Genomic DNA, 17375 nt, shown 5'->3' on the forward strand with positions numbered 1-17375 from the left:
AAGGTGTATGTGAAAACTTTGGATTTACTACCTACAGACTGAATAAGCAGTCTACATTCAAACTCATCTCAAGCTACAGTAATTACAAAATAGTTTCACCTACAGCAACACAATCTGATTCTCCAAAATGTTCCTTCTCCCTCAAAAATAAACTGTTCTAGACAAAACATTTCTATATTGTTCCTGCTGCGTTCACAGAATGGCACAAAAGGCTACCTATAGAAACTATGTCTTGCCTTGTAAGACAAATAGCAATAGCACTTAGACTTATATACCACTTCACAGCTCTCTGTAAGCTATTTACAGAGTCAACATATTCCTCCAACAACCTGGGTTCTCATTTTACTGATCTTGGAAAGATGGAAGTCCGAGTCAACCTTGAGCCTGGTGAAAATCAAATTCGTGGCAGTCAACAGAATCAGCCTGCAAATACTGCATTCTAACCACTGTGGCATCAAAGCTCTATCAGTGCCACCAAATGCTTACTGCAATGAGTGGAGTATTAATACTGATACGAATTAGGGTTCTTAATATGAATTCCACTTCTGGTGTCTTAGATCCATGCCTGTCTAGGCTTCTTTGGGTGTGGCTGTGTAGGTATGAGTGTGTGAATAATTTCTGCCTAAACTCTTGTTAAAGTAACCCACGTCCTCAACATCACTGAGATTACTACAGTGTGCATGACCTGGGATTACTTTTGAAGACTACTCACAAATTGGAACCGGTCCAAAATGCAGTTGCCTATATAGTAGCAGGTGGGACTGCTACAACCATATCATACTCACATTTCAAGTGTTGCGTTGTTACATTGGATTTCAATAGGTGCTAGTTTTAACCTGCAAGGTCTTATGAACTTAGCTCCCAAGTATCTTCAGGATACTCTCGTCCAATTAGAAATGCCTGTCCTGGACACTTGTTCTTGACTGGAGTGCTCACCATAACCTAAGTGGAAAAGAGTTATGGGAGGCCAGGGGTACTTTGCTGTGGTGCCCCCTACACTTGGAACAGCCTTTTCTCAAAGATCAGGTTGGTAGCTATACTGGCATAACTGCAGAAGGCAACTGACATGGAATTCTTCCAGAGAGCCTTCAAGTTGCAATTTGCTACCATGTACTCTAGAGTTGTGTCCTGGTTATCATATAGATTATCTTATTAATAATATCGCTTGTTTTATTGAATGTATATCTGAAAAATAAGAACTGTATTTTTAATTTACTGTATTTTTACTGTAAAATGCAATGGATCATTTTCATCTGGGAGCATATGAATGAGCCTCAGGGGCGCAGTGGTTAAGAGTACAGTACTGCAAGCTATTCCTACTGCAATTTGGCAGATCGAATCCCACCAGGCTCCAGGTTGACTCAGCCTTCCATCCTTCCGAGGTGGGTAAAATGAGGACCCAGATTGTTGGGGACAAGAGGCTGACTCTGTGAACCACTTAGAGAGGGTTGTAAAGCACTATAAAGCGGTATATTAAGTCTAAGTGCTATTAAAAACAACAAAAATAAAAATAACAGAAATAAAGTAGAATTTTGCTGCTTGTATGCAAGTCCCAATGTTTAGTTTTGTTTAAAATTATCGCTGGAAAATGTAACTAATAAAATCTGTGGATTCAGCCACAGATGTCTGAAATGATACATCCTATTTATCCAACTGTACCTTAGCTTGCAGCTTGTGGCACATTGCCCCTCCAGAATGTCTAGTACAGAAACCAGAAATAGGCATCCAAACCCCAAGAAATTACGGGGATCAGATAGGATCAGTCCAAGCATTGGAATTCTCCTCCATTTCCTTCTTGCCATGCAGAATTCTACCTGTGCAAAGCAGAAACTGCATGTATTCACTTGTACAACTGGCAGTCTTCCAACAGGATTCTAAGGGAAGTCTTGGAACAGAAATACTGAGAGAGACGGCTTCTCACTTGGGAAAACCACATATATATGCAGGGCCAGACATAAATAATTTAATTCCATTAAAGGCTGCATGAAACCACCACTGACTGCATTTGCATTCTGAGAAAGAGTCATGTCACTAAAGAGCAACTTGAAAGTTGACTTCCAAACTGTAGCCTCTACGAAGACACACACCTCTATCAGAGCTTGCAAAGACTCATTTTGACTTTTCACAGAGTTTCCGCTCTCTTGCTGATCACGACAGCCTGCACTGCTGCTGACCTTTGGCGGAGAAGTAAGAGCTTGCAAAGAAAAGCCAACTGGGAACGATGTGACACCGAGAGATGGATTGATCCCACCAGCACTTTCAGCTACATACAAAGAGAACGTCTCTTACCAGCTACATTCAAGCCTGCAGAACTCTTAGCTGCTTCCAGACATTACCCACAGCAATTTTCAACCTGATTAACTTTCAGGAATGCCATCGCTGAGGAACAACAGAAACAGTGGAAAATCTCCAGCACCAGGCAACCGCAGCTCCAGAGCTTGGCCAAGGCTCACAGGGATTTCAGATGGTTGCCTTCTCTCTTTCCCAGGGCCAGAGCAAGCCAGCTTGTGTGCATTCTGGCTCCAGGCAATCCCCAGGAAAACAAGTAAGAGCAACCAGAGCAGAACAAAGCAGTTTTTGAGATGAGTCTGCCTCCGACAATTGTAACAAACCTACCTCGGAGGGCCCAGAGTAATTCCACTTAACCCAGGACCTTGTTCCGTTAAGCCCATCCAGCCTCTCTCTTAGGTGCCTACTTTTCTGGAGACGGCTGTGGAAGCCTGAGCAGCAGCTGCTGCTGTATTCTAGGGTCGCTCTTCCCGTCATCCTGGGGTTGGCAGCCAGCCCACGGCTCTCCTCTATCCACCACCTCGTCACAGGCTCCTTTTTTTGTTTTCCTGACTAAAGAAACTCAGGGGGATGCATCTCACTTGGCAGAGGAGGAAGCTGCTGCACTCTGAGCTCCTCACACTACAGAGCCCAGCTCCCTCCAGCTCCTTTGTTTAGGTCGAACCTTTCTTTCTTTTCTCTCTCTTCTCTCCCCCACCCCCCCCAGCAACTCCCATGTCTTTTTGTAGCCTCCTTTTTAAGATGTTGCTCTCTCTCTCTTGTGCTCTTTCCAGAGATGAAAACAATGTTGAATGAAAGCCAGCTGGCAGCCAGAAGGAGATGAAGGAATCTGCACAAAGGAGCTTCCTCACTCGCTGCTTTTCGTTTGAGGAACTGTCTGCTGGCAGGGGGAGGCAGGGAGCCCTTGCTTCTCTCTTTCTGAGGCAGATCCCCCTCGGACTACAAAAATGTGCTGTTGCAAACACCCCCCAGCCAAATCTCTTGGCCTTGCCTATAATATGGATGCCCAGCCACAAAGATTGGGATGCACAGGGAAATGCAAGACTGAACTTAAAATGAAAGGTCCCGCACAGGATTATCCACACCTGTCCGTGCCTTAGAATAATCTCACAAAATTGTTCTTAATTGCAAAAGGTCGACCTGAGTCATTATTTCTCCAGCTTCTCATCTGAGAAATAATTACACCTCAAAAAAAATCCAAACAAAACCAGACCGAGGGTTTTGCTCTACTCAATCTTTATGACAATTTCTTAAACGCACAACAGATGGATTATCACCAGGGTACAAGGTGGAGCAGAGAGCACTTAAAAAGTAATAAAAAGGCAAGTTTACTTTGTGTCAGGGGGTAATGCTTTTCTGACGCAGATAACTACAGTTATAAAATATGTTCATAGCCAGCTTCTGAGTTATGCCTATGTATATAACTATATGACACTGTTGTAAATGAGAGATCAAATAAACAGCAAGACTTCAGAACAGTTTGTATGATCTGAAAAAGAATTGTTTTAAAATCAATGTTGTAAATCACAATACAGGAGGCAATAGGTTACACTGCCCCAAATGTCAGATATGGTAATAACAGGTTTATGGATAAAGGTGTTATTTATGCCCAAGAAAATTTCAACTTGCCTAAATTATCAGACAATCTGGTTCTTGAATTTATTATGATTTTTTCCAGTACAAATGTGCAGTTCATGTATTGTGGTGAGATGGATGGCAAGCAAATTTAATAAATATTTTTTTTCTGTTCAAATGTTCAAATATGTGATGCCTATAGCTTAATTTCGACGTTTCTAGCTATCGGTTGGGGAGACAGCAATTTAAATGACAGCTCATCCCACATGGCAGATTTCTTCATTCTGCATTGTACACATAATCTTGGGAGTTCTCCTTTGTGGCTGCTCCAATCTAAGTTGTGTATTTCATGAACACACAAGAACCTAATGGAACAGAATGCTCTAAATAAGAATATTTAGAGCATGAAACTCTATTAGCCATGAAGGTTAATTGACACTTCCAAATTGAGAAGCAGCATGCCACTGAATGCTTTTTAGTGGAAGACAACAAAGGGGAAGGTGATTGCTTTGATTCCCTTTTTGTGAGCTTCTTGGGAGCATCTGGTCGGCCTTTATTGGATTTAGGATGCTGAATGAAGAATTCTGATCTGGTCCCACAAGGTGATTCTTGTGTTTTATACTCCTCATTGTTTTCTTATCCCTCTCCTCTAGCCAACTCTCACCTCTATTCAAGTTTACACAATAACAGCCCCTAATAAATTGACCCTCAGGATGGACCCATCTTGCCATTTCTGAAATTAAATGACTGGAAAACAAACAAAATACTCCATCTTCTCTTCTCTTACTTTAAGTATGCCATAACAACATGTAATCAAATTAACAAAATGGAGATGCTACTGTGTTCACACAACCGGCTTACGTCATTTCCACTCTATATCCTTTCTCCCCAGAGAAGGAAGCTACATCAAGGAATCATGAAATCATAATAGGAAGGGATCTTACGAAGGTTATCTGCTGCAGCCCTGTTCTTAGTGAAACCACCAGTGGCATTTAACAGATTACCCATCCAACTTCATTTTCATCTTTAGCAAAAGAGAACTCACGACTTGATCTGGACTCTAATGCTCTTGTTAATGTAGCTGTGGGCTCATGTTCACCTTGTAAACAATAAGGACACCCAGAATCGTTTTATATGTATTACTGCCAAGCCAAAAATAGAAAAGAAAAATACAAAAAAGTATCTTTCAGTCTTCTTTATAGCAGCTATAACTCCATAGTTGTACTTAGCATAGTTATGGGGCTTAAAGATAAATGCCTGTTCCATGCCACCGAGCATCCAAGGAAAAGCAATTATAATAATGGCTTATTATTGTTTAGTATTGCCAAGTGGAAAACATCCTGGGCAAAAACAGGTTAAGCAGAAGTAAGCCTAATAAAGCCACAAGCAACAGTTAAAATTCTAGCCTGCAGAGGAGTGAATAAGGCACACTAGGTTTAATGGTGACCTCAGATATGTTCCTGAAAGCTCCTGTTCACTCCTTCAAACCCCATTACAGGTGGGCAATAAACAGGTTGAACTGAAGGATTCTTCAGGGAGATCAGAAATGGGCAGCTCGGGATGTCTTGGTGCCTTCAGGGAAGACAATAAATAGGTAATAAAACCAAACCATATTCTAGACATAAAAGGCAGTTGCTGTGTTGGCTAACAGCTGCAGTTCCATTCGTTCAGCAACTAATTAAGTAAGGCATGTTGGAACGAGATGGGCTTTGTAGGTAATGGTAGACTGTTTACCTGCACTTGTCATCTTCTCCTGTCATGATATGAGAGAGTAAAAACTGCAGCAGAAAAAACTGTCTTTGCCCTGAAGCAGAAAGTTACCCTCTTCGTTGCAATGGAATCCCCATTCCTGACTATCATTATCTGAAGGGTACCCATTCATTTGATAAAATGGAGAACATGACAACTGTATGTGGATACCCCCCCTCCCACATTGCAAAGGAACACAAGAGATCTATTTTACTGGATTAAGCACATTCGTAAATTAAATGCACTGTACCAATGATATGTAAGATTTCTTTGTTTTTGCATGGCTGCTACCAAATCAATGTTAACATGACTGTAACAATTGTAAACTGCAGCAATCCTCAAATTACTTAATATATTAGTTAAATAATTAGCACACAAAAAATAAAAACAATACAATTCAGATTTTTTCCCCATGTATGTATTTGAACAAATAACTTCTTAAAAATAAGTTTAATGTTTAAAACATGGGGGGGGGGGCGAAGGGGTAGGGAGGGACAATGGTATTGTTTACATACATGTTTGATACAAAGACTTACTTGAAATGATACAAGAGAACCAGAGAATGAAACAGCGTAAATATTAAGGAAATAAATCATTTGTCTATAATATACACTTTTCCTCTTTTCTTAATGAAAGGAAAAGAGAAAATGAACCAAACAACTTTAAACAATACATAGATGAAGAGTTTTTGTATAAAGTAACATTAATTTCTTTTCTTTTTCCACAGGTTTTATTCCTACTGTCCCATTGCCCCAAGGCACATATTCTTTTTCCATTCTGCAAAATATTATAAAGAAACATTTTATAAAGCAAACACATATGCATGTGAACTAAATTAAGTTGCTAACTTAATAAGCATGGTTTATTCTGAAAGCAGAATATGGATTTCTTTCATGTACACAAAAGAACATACATGTCCTAATGTATCTTCATATTCAGTATATAAAAAACAATAGGAACAGAACAGTAAAAAAATAGCCAAAATCAGTATTTAAACCATGAAAAAATGCTCATCATATTAACAGCTCCATTTTGGCTACTTTTATGCAACTAAGTAATATCATAAAGGTTCAATTAAACATTTGATTTCTAAGTATGGGCTATTTTTAAAACAAGTTTGAGACAGCTAAAACACATGAGAATCCTATTTTATACTTTTAACTGCAGTTCTGTTTTGATTTTCTTCTAATGTCATGAAAGACTGCAGTTTCTCAAAGGGAATGTAGAGATGTTTAATGTTTTTTTAACTATGCTTACGCAGCTGCTCTACATATCAAGAGCGTACCTGAAACATAAAAATGCCCAAAAGACAATGAAACCATCCCACAATAGCTTTTCAATCCACTGTGACTGAGAGGGTCAGACCAAAACCCAGGAAAGGTGCCAATGCCAACAAAAACACTGCCCTGAGACCTCATGATATTTTCTACTGTAAATTAACACTTGCATTTTCTGTAAGATGCCCTTCTAATCACTAAAGATGGACCTGGAATGAAAGGCTTAACTTCATTTTCTCTGGCTTAAAAAAAAAAAGCAGCAGCAGCAGCAGCAGCTACCCCATAGAGATTAAGTCCTGCTTGTCAACTGCATGAACTGACTTCAGCCAAAAGGTAGTATAAACAGAACACTTTATTATTCAACAAACAGCTCAGAGCACACATTGTAACTCTCTATAGCTTGTATATCTTAAAATCGGAACGCAGAAGGCTCATTATTTGACATGAAACAAGATCCTTCCAGCAAATACTTGGGCAGATGACCTGAAGAACAAGATCTTACTGGGGTGGGACTGTGCCTGAAAAGAATCTCATGCTAAATCCATGTGCCATTCTTGGTCACTTCTGAAAGTAGAGCTGCAAGAATGGGCTCTATTATGGGGAAGGGAAGGGAGTATGTATTTGCCAATGTCTACCCCCATTAATGTTTAGGCAGACAACTATATAGTTGCTTTGCAATTCTCTACCATGCCAATAAGGCTGTAAGGCTGGTATTCCTTTAACGGAGACAGCAATAATGTCTCCCGTAACTGTTCATTGCTAACTTACAAGCCCACAGGATGGCCTCCTTAACCCATCTGCCAATAGGAGAATAAGAAACTCACCTCCCTAGATTGCCTGTTCTATAGGAGACAGACAAACGCTACCATGCTCTCTAGGATTAACAGGATTTGGATGAACATTTGGAAGAACAATCTCCCGTGCCCAATGAAAACTTAAATTTATCTTGCATATAAAGGCAGGAAACTGGTCTTCACACCAGTTTTTCCTGATGGAACACACCCAGGTCATCCTGCACTGATAGGGGTTGTCAGTTTACTAAGCTGCCGAGCAGAGGCTAATACCATCAGTAAGGCTACTTTCCAAATAGGATGCTCATAAAGATATGCTTAATTGGCTCAAAGGAATTGGGGTCAACATCCTGAGGACCAATGTTAAATCCATGATGAGAAAGGGGGAACAAATGGGCAAGAAATAAAAGCCAAACCCCCTGAGAAAAGACACACAAGCCTGTAACCTGAAAGCCATTTTCCCTACCCATCCAAAAGTTTAATTCGAAGGGTGGCAGCTTGCCTTGTCAGGGTACTTGATACCAGCATTTTATCTAGATCACCTTACAGGAACCCCAGAATCTCCAGTATTCTAGATTCCTTCTCCTTTACTATCAAACATTTGCCAGATCATCTGGTGTTTCTTTCCAGCAGATAATCTTCACTACGAAATCTGAAAACTGGGGTTCACTAAGCACCCGTGTTCAACTTCCAAGCACAATCCCAAAGCCATTTTTGGTCTGGGTGAACAATCGCTCCCTCCCTCCGCGATTTTGCTTTGCCCAAAGGAAGCCATAGCAATTTCTTTATTATTGACATCTATACAGAGAAGTACAGGCTTCTGAGCCAGAAGGGAACGAACGCAATTACTCATGCCTTGAGAAGCTTCATCTTTTATGCTATTCTGGACATTATCTATGCCAATGAAAATAGTGTAGAGCAAATCCTTCTGTCCATGACATTAGCAGATCATCTATCTCCTGTGCTCTGACATCATGGAAAAATGAGAAATGGCTCGCCTGCCTGCTCTCCTCTGTTGCAAATAAGATGATCAATAATAAACTGAATATCTCTGTTATCTTCTGGAAAACCTTTGGGTAAAATGTCCCCATAATATTCTGGTGGCTGAGCCAGTTGTGTGGTTTTCTGCTTACCTCATTAAGTGATTTGCCTCCTTCTAAAGGCCCACTGACCTCATGCCTCCCTGGCTACAGTATTGTCCATCCTTCTTAGGAAATCCTTTCCCCTCGTCCGATGCTTCAAGTTCAACAACCCCAGATAAACTGCTTGAATCTCTGAGCAACTGATTGGGCAGGAGGAAGGCCTTAGACTGGGCCACAGGCTCTGAACCGAGAGACACAAAATGACCTCCTCATCCTGCTCAGGTGACCTCTATGGTTATCTTCTCTCTGTTCGGCTCTTCGAGAACTATACTGGGGGGTTAGAACAGATTACTACAAATCACCACTTCGGAGATCTGCCCCCTGCATAGGACTATCAGGGTTATTTGGATACTGGAGGCTATCTATTCCTGTAATGAGAGCAGAAGCAACTGGAGCAGTCCGGAATGAAAATGTGGGGGTAAGACTATGTTCTGAGCTGCTGCTATCACTCTTTGTGGTCTTGCCCACAACATGAGGGGTTGTTTTTTTCTGTAATCTACCATTTCTCATGTTGGATTCTTCTGTAGCCTGGATTGTTCTGGAGATAGGAAGAGACTTCCCTCTTTCAGGCCTATCATCTATTCAGTAGTAGTAGTCACTTGGAGGGAACAAGGGAGCTCTTTATGTTTATCACAAAGTTGTAATCTCTAAGGAATTGGAGTTAAGCTAATTCAATTATTTTTCCATTGAGGGAACTGTGATGAAAAGGTCATCCAAACAGGGTGTAAAATATGAACCCAACAAGCCCTCAGGTGCCTGATGAATTATGCCATCACTCTGGTTAAAAAACTCCAACACCAGTTTGAAGGGGACAGACATGAACTGGTCCTGATAAACTGAACCTTGTACACAAAACAGAGAAATTTCTGGTATGCTTATCAGCATACTCACCATGATCACCAAAAGTTATAGAGGCTAGCCAATTGTTTGGAATAAAGGCATCTAACCTTAGTCATCATAGTCTCCAGAATGAAGGTCACCTGTTTGATGAACCTGTTTGGTGACTTGGACAGAATGGAGATCAGGCCAGAGCTTCCTTCTTGGTTTGGAACATATTCTACTGCATTGATTATCCATAAATGATCTATGACATGTCCTATTCTCTGCTGTGTCTCCTTTCTTTGAAACTGGGGAAGGTAGGAATCTCTCCTTCAGTCTGAACTGTTTCACTTGCTCCAATTGGATTGTCTACGTGCCAAGAGACGCTCTACCAGGGAGCTGATAGCATCAATTTGAAAGATATTTCTTCAGAAACTTTTCTCCCCAACTCTGATGACTATTCCTATGTTGTCGAGTATCCCAATGCATACTTCTAAGTGAAACCATCTAGGAAGAAAAGGCAAAAGGGCAAATAAGAAGCTAGCTGCATCTATTTTCTTCTTTTTGTTGTTTCTGCTGCTGACAGGGCCTTCCTATTGGCCTTATTTTCAATTAGGATCCGGTGAATCAATTCCCCAGACATTTTCTTGTAAAGCCTGCTCAGAATAGTGGTCTGAAGCAGGGGTCTCCAACCTTGGCTACTTTAAGACTTGTGGACTTCAACTCCCAGAATTCCTCAGCCAGCTTTGCCAAGGTTGGCATTTTAAAACTCCAAAAAAAAAAAAAAAAAAGTGGCCAAGGTTGGAGACCCCTGGTCTGGAGCAATGGTTTCCCTGAGACTGCTGAAACTACAGTCTGGCTTACACTGAGGTCCCGGAGGTCACACGGTTCTGTTTGCACATCTGCCATTGGTTTGGCTCTTCTACAGACCTTGGTTAACTCCTCTTTCAGGTATCTCTGCTCTTTGGGCAACGCTCTGAATAATTATCAGGGCCAAAGGGTCACACCTCTACCCACCATGGATGTTAGGCGTCTAACCAGATTGCAAACTGTGCAGTTTTGTGAACCTAGCAGAGCAAGTGGTCTCTTTTCCATTCCGTGGGGTCTCACAGACTGGTTGAAAAGCCTCTGGAAATTCTACCTGGTGCTGCCAAAGAAGATCCCCGACAGTGGCTTCAGTTAGCATGAGTTACCATCACATGGCTTCTTTTCTGAAACTGCCTACTCTCTGGGTGAAGCCCATTCACAGCACTACAATTATCTAATGAGAACTTCAGTTGGAAGATACTATCACTATGCTATAGACTTTTCTTGTATAACTTGAGGCCCTACTGGAGCACAGGCTGTTTCTGTGTATGACAGCACTTACATTAATAAATCTTATCAAGTGGCTGTTTTTAATAAATCAAAGCTCTTTGACTTGGGAAAGTACAGTCTAAAATTCTGAGGTTGATTTTAGTGATTCCTGGTGCATTTCGAATGCTGTAAAAGAAAGCTGGCTTCATTTGCTTAGAAGCCCTGATTTGGCAAAGCAGGCTAGTGTAACGGCTTAAGGTGACATATCATTCTCCAGAAGGTCTAGTCCCCTTAACTCTACATGATCAGCATCACTCCAGGAGGATAATTTCACTGGAATCAAAACTAAAAGGTTGCAGACTTTCTCCAACTCCCCGTAAAATAGCGTGTATGGGATTTGATATACAAAATGACTTTAGCAGAACCATCCATTGCTACTTAGATGAAAATCCAACTAAAATTCTCACTCTGCCTATGCTTTTAGTGATTTTCTTTGGCCTCTTCTAATGCCTTACTTTCTAAAATTTTGCAAGGTAGACTTGGTGGTATCCCATACAATAAAAGCTTATATCCATGCCTTTATAGCAAATCTATAGTTTAATCTAGATAATAAATTATAATAAAGTAAGAAATTGCTTTTATCTTTATTTAGTCCAAGTGTCCTTTTTCCTGGTCTGTCATCTACATTGTGTAGCTGCATTGTAACTTTATAGTCTTATAATATTAGAACTAAGAACCATTCTTAAATTAGATCTTAGTGTTAAGATTTTACAGATTTGTATAAAATAATCCACGTAACATCAATGTTAATCTGTTATTTTATACCTTAATCTTGTAATTTCATGTGGCCTCTGTTAGTATCAGACTAGATTTTTTTTTTACTATTTTTAGTCTATTATCTCACGTAACTTATATGACACTATTTACTACCAGATTTTAATCTCGTTTTAATTTCAATAGTGAGAACAGTTTTAGTTAGATCTTAGCATCCTACCATAATGTGCTATTAATCCATATAATTAAGCTGATTTACTGACTTTTAAAGCCAGTCACTAAATTGTATTTTACACTGAGGCTAAACAGCAGGAGAAGATACGATCTCTGGGTGTTTTGTGTGACCAGAAGCTCTTAATGCACATACTCTGGATACAGAAGTTCAAAAGCTTGGAAATGTCTGTCCAGATAATTCCGTGAATCCCCCAAGAGGAGTTCATTCTCTTGTCAGAAGTAGGAGGCTCACAAAGAAAGAGGAAGACCACAAAACCTTTCAAAACAAAGCAGCCAAGTCATTGCTTGGCTACAGTGATATGACTCCAAGCCCAAGCCTCTCACACCGCACCAGTTCTCGAAGGGAATAAGCACAAAGACAAGCGAAGTATTATAGTTCTCCAGTATGAGGAAATTGAACTAGCCAAACTGCCACCTGCCTGTACAAAGCTCAGAAGTCCCCCAGCATCAGCTCAAAAACTATTTACAGAACCAACTAAATGCTTCTTTTGACACCCTTCCCTGTAACCTTTCAGTAGCTGCTCGCCTGAATCAGCAAGTATTCCAGGTTTGCAAGAACCAGAGTAGCACAGAACAAAAACACGCTCATCACAGTATGGCTGTTCTTCAGTACAAGGAATTTTACCTACAAATCAGAACCTATTATTCTCCAGACCAATCCCATTCCCACGCACAAATGCACACAGAGGTCTATGCTTGCTGAAGCACAAGGAAAGTGACAAGGACAATTTGAGCTTGTTTTTTTTTTAAAGCTTCTCCAGAAGCAAATGTTGAAATAATCTGAACAGCAAACTGTTTACTGCTTAAAATTTCTCTCTCTCTCTCTCTCTCTCTCTCCAACATATACCCAGCACCAGGCAAGATATACATGAGTATCATCTGACATCATTTTTAGGGTGTCCCATACAGGAGAGGACATCTGTCTTGAAATGAAGATCCCAGAAAGGTATTCTGGCTATAAAGCTGAGAAAGACTCAGTCACTATCTAGATGTTATTCAGAATATAACAACTTAAAACTGGACATATATGGACTGCTAATATTACAACTTTCTGCTATTGCTGCACTAATAAAAAGATTAAATATTGTTAATGCTCATTTCTCTATTAATATCCAATACAATGGAAGTCTAAGAGTACCAAGTAAAAAACTATTATGCAAAATACTACTGAGACACATTAAAAAATTAACAGAAAATAAACCTAAGAAATCTTAATATTTTAAAATAATAACATAACTAGTTGACAGTTTGAATTTAAAAATATTTCTTAGGATTTCCACTGAGATTACTTGTCATTATAATTATGCAAGAGAGTCTGAAGCAGATAAAAAAATAATTTAAAAAAAACCAGTATTTGAACAAAAGTGCTAGCTACTGCTTTTGTACCGACATTCTGTGTCTGTTTATTTGTACAGAAATCCAAAAATTTAAGGACTTAGTTCCTATCAAGTTTGCACTGGGGAGGTAGGACCCCGAGCAAATACAGTTACTCATTTGAGGTAATAACTTGTTTGTGCACATCCTGCACCTCTATCAAAAGAGCAAAACAAAGCATGAACTATTCCATAGATTTAACCTTATAAGTGGTTTGCTGGAGATAGCTGTGGATGCATTTTCCAGTACATTAACATTTAAAGATTAATAATTCCTTGCAGTTCACAACACATGCAGGCCGAAAAATTCAGTGTGATCTAAACTAAGATCACAAAACATGACTAGGTATAAATTAAACCATTTTCAGAGCAATGGTACTGTAATATCACGGGGATGGGGGGGGGGAGTGGGGGGGTCCAAAATAGACCAATGAAAGGTTTTAAGTTTTTGAAACTCATCAGAAGTGATAACTGTTACTACAGAACTTCTGTACCATACGCCTGTCCTTCTCAGAGGGAAAAGTAGAGCTTTTAATTCTATCACGGTAGGGCTTTGGTTCCTGAAGAGAGTGCTTGATGGGAGCTAAGATACAGAAGGTGAGAATTCAGCTTCAGAGGAACAGCTCTTATATATCGGAAGCAAACCCTGACAAAAGGCATTTGTTCCCGAGTCAAATAACTAGTCTAAATAAATCCCAAATGTAGGCATAAAATAAATAAAGCTAGCTGCAACCAGATTGGCTCCCACAGGACATTTCAACCTACCCATTCATTTCCTCCTACAACCATCCGCAAATGCTAAAACAGCCTTTACTTCAACCCTTTGAGGGCACTGCTGATGAACTGTCATTTCTCACTCTAGATTCAGGAACTCTTCAAAGACAGAAGGATGGTCTGTACCATGTGAGGCAGCCAGACTGGCTAGAAATATCACGCAAGAAACCAGGCCTGAATGCTGCGCTCCTCAGACACCAACATTCAAACGTCACTTTCAAATAAGGCAACTCCTTCAGGACACTGAGGTTTTATGGAAGTCTTGAGAGATACCAGAAGCACCAGTATTTTATGGCCTCAGACCTACAACAAACCTGCCATTAACCACAGGAAGTCCTGAGGTTTGACCACAATTGGGCCCCGTTAAGTGAATCATTGCATTTGTTAAGTTAGTAACACGTGATGGCTTCCTCATCGATTTTACTGGTCAGAAGGCTGCCAAAGCTGATCACATGACCCCAGGACACTGCAACCGTCATAAATACGAGTCAATTGTCAATCATCTGAATTTTGATCGGGTGACCACGAGGACGCTGCAAGGGTCACAAATGTGAAAGAACGGTCAAAAGAAGTCCCTTTTTCAGCACAAAACAGACACTAAACGAACTGTTGAGGGCTACCTATATCCACTAAGATCTTCTTCTGGGCAACGATTTTTACCAGAGCACAGCTTAACCCAGGGGTCCCCAAACTTGGCAACTTTAAGACTTGTGGACTTCAACTCCCAGAATTCTCCAACCAGCACTGGCTGGAGAATTCTGGGAGTTGAAGTCCACAAGTCTTAAAGTTGCTAAGTTTAGAGACCTCTGAGCTAAATGATTCAGTGTCCCCCCCCCCCAATTAAATGCTTGCTGGAGGATGGAAGTATGTGCTTTTAAAAAGCACGAAAAAGGAGAGAGACCTTTTAAGTTTGCTTTTTATTTATTTTATTTTTTAAAAATCTCTATTGAGCCTTGCTGTACAGGTGCCGGCTGGGGAATTCTGGGAGTCGAAGTCCACAAGTCTTAAAAGTTGCCAAGTTTGGAGACCTCTGGCTTAACCTATCCACAAGCAGGAGTCGGCTTATAACCCTCTGGCTAAGCCATTATCTTGACAGCAGCATCCTCGAAGAAACTGGGCGCAACGACCCTTTTCCTGCGGACTGCCGGTGTCCCAAAGCCAACACCCCACCGACGAAACACGTGTCTCTGAACGAGCCCTACCTTCCAAGCCCGACAATCGCAACCATAAATTGCCTCCCGGAGCCAATGCCGAGAAGAAGAAGGAGGGAAAAAAAAAACACCAAGCCCAGCGCCAGCACCCATCCTCCCCATCTTCAAAGGCCGCCCGCCCCGACGTCGGGTTGCCGCCGCCCGCCCGCCCCCCAATTCCGGGCTTCCGATCCGTCGGCGGAGACTCCCCGAAGCTGCGGAACTCGAGACGACGACGACGACGAGACGGCTTGGAAAGCTGCTCCGGCAGCCGGGGGTGTCCCCGAGGCTGGCGGGCCCACACGTGCCCGGAGCGGCCTCAGGCGACGCTCGGCGGTGACCCCGGCCGTGCCCTCTGCGCGGAGGCGGCTCCGGAGGGCAAGGGAGGCCCCCGGCTGGCTGTCCCGACGGACGACCCCACTTGCCCTCCTGGGGGGTTTCGGGGCCACGTTCGCCCCCTTTTTCCCGCAGAAGGACCCCGGCCGGCCCCTTTGCCCGGGGGTGGGTGGGTAGGTTTTTCCCTCCACATGGTCGGTGGGCGCACCGGGGCTTTTGTGTAAGGGGGGTGGGAGGGGGAGGAGGGAGGGACGCCCCCTCCCGCACGGGAAAAGCCCCGGATGAGGCCAGCCCCCGCCCCTCCCCTTCGCCGAGGGAGGGGTCTCCCCCCACTCGCGCCGCCCCCGCGTGAGGCGACTCCCGCCGGTCCGGCCTCAGCAAGGAGCCCCGAGCCAGGCCGGGGCCTAGCGTGCCGCCATGAGGAGCGCTCTCCCTCGCTCGCTCGGCCGGCCTCGCCCGCCTGACGCCTCGCCTCACACTCACTCTCGGGTCCCGGCCGGGGCCAGGCGCGCCCCTCAGCCGCCGCCGCCGCCGCCGCCTCGTCCTCCATGAAGCCGCCGCCGCCGCCTCACGAGCCCGCCATCCTCCTCCTCCTCCTCCTCCTCCCGGCCGCCGCCGCCGCCGCCTGTGGGAAGGGGAGTGTGCGCGCGTCCGGCACAGCGGCTGCGATCCGGCTCTTCCCGGCCCTCCCTCCGCGCGGCCGCTCTTCGAAAAAGGAGGGAGGGGGAAGAGTAGTCGAGGCGGTCGGAGCAGCAGCGGCTCGGCTCGGCTCGGCGGGAAGGAAGACGCGGAGGCTGGAACGCGAGGGGGAAAAAAGCCCGGGCGGGAAGAAGCGTTCCCGGCGCGCGCGGGCGCGCCTCTAGGAAAACCCGGAGCTTGGAGAGAGGAGCCGAGGCGCGGATCGGGAAGGCGGTAGTTGGCGGCTTTTGCAGCAGCGGCGGTGCGGTTCTGAGGAGAAAGGCGGGAGGGGAGGAGGAAGCGGTTCGCCGCCCGGGCATCTGGCAGGTCATGCGCCTCAATGGCTTGCGCCTCCCTTCGAGGCAGCCCCGGCGGGCTCTCCAACCATTCCCTGGTTGAATTCCCTGGGAGTTGAAGTCCGCCAAGCTGGCTGAGGAATTCTGGGAGTTGAAGTCCGGCAAGCTGGCTGAGGAATTCTGGGAGTTGAAGTCCGGCAAGCTGGCTGAGGAATTCTGGGAGCTGAAGTCCGCCAAGCTGGCTGAGGAATTCTGGGAGTTGAAGTCCCCAAGTCTTAAAGTTGCTAAGGTTGGAGACCCCTGCCTGATCTGGAAGATGACAGGTGTCTCAGTTTAGTGTCTCAGTTTAGTATACTTGTTCAGTCCAGGATTTCCGCTATTGTACTTTGGGGAAGTTTGAGCAGATCTCATCCCACAGAAAGAAGAATAGGAGTGATTTTCAGGTAAACCTGTTTCAGGCTCTGATCCGAAGTCCATTTGCATGTTCACCTCAACAGCCTTGATGCAACCTTCTGAGGAAGCCAAGCCAGGGTTAAATTGCATTGGGTGTATTGCCCACTTAACTAGGGTTGGGCTGAAAATGATTTGAATGTCCACTTCCACCATGGTTCTAGCAGCAGCTGCTGTGGAGTTTCCAGACAGTCTTTGCGTCATTTGAGATCACGCAAGCAAAAGTTATGCTTCTGAACCCAAACAGCTCATCTGAGAGCAAATGGATTCATAAATCCTGAGTTTACCCAATCCTTCAGAGAGCTGCTTAATCCAAAAGGTATTTCCAGACA

At 43.3% G+C, this 17375-nt stretch overlaps 1 protein-coding gene across 3 annotated transcripts in view; it reads right to left on the reverse strand.

The window, feature by feature from the left end:
• Nucleotides 1-16376, reverse strand: part of ZNF609 (zinc finger protein 609) — a 74156-nt gene extending 57780 nt beyond the window's left edge. Inside the window, exons 1-2 of one of the 3 annotated variants that reach the window (XM_087972725.1) lie at nucleotides 16103-16234; nucleotides 1660-1814 (exon numbers count right to left, since the gene is read on the reverse strand). The gene's annotated coding sequence lies outside the window, so the exon portion shown is untranslated. Of the gene's footprint in view, nucleotides 1-1659; nucleotides 1815-16096 lie in introns of all 3 variants that reach the window. The other 2 variants (XM_087972723.1, XM_087972724.1) reach the window with 2 other exon arrangements.
• Between the last annotated feature and the right edge of the window lie 999 nt (nucleotides 16377-17375).

This window comes from Notechis scutatus, chromosome 11 (genome assembly GCF_049901735.1).
Source record: "Notechis scutatus isolate UNSWTSFEM ecotype Mainland chromosome 11, rNotScu1.2, whole genome shotgun sequence".
NCBI classification, from domain to species: domain Eukaryota; kingdom Metazoa; phylum Chordata; class Lepidosauria; order Squamata; family Elapidae; genus Notechis; species Notechis scutatus.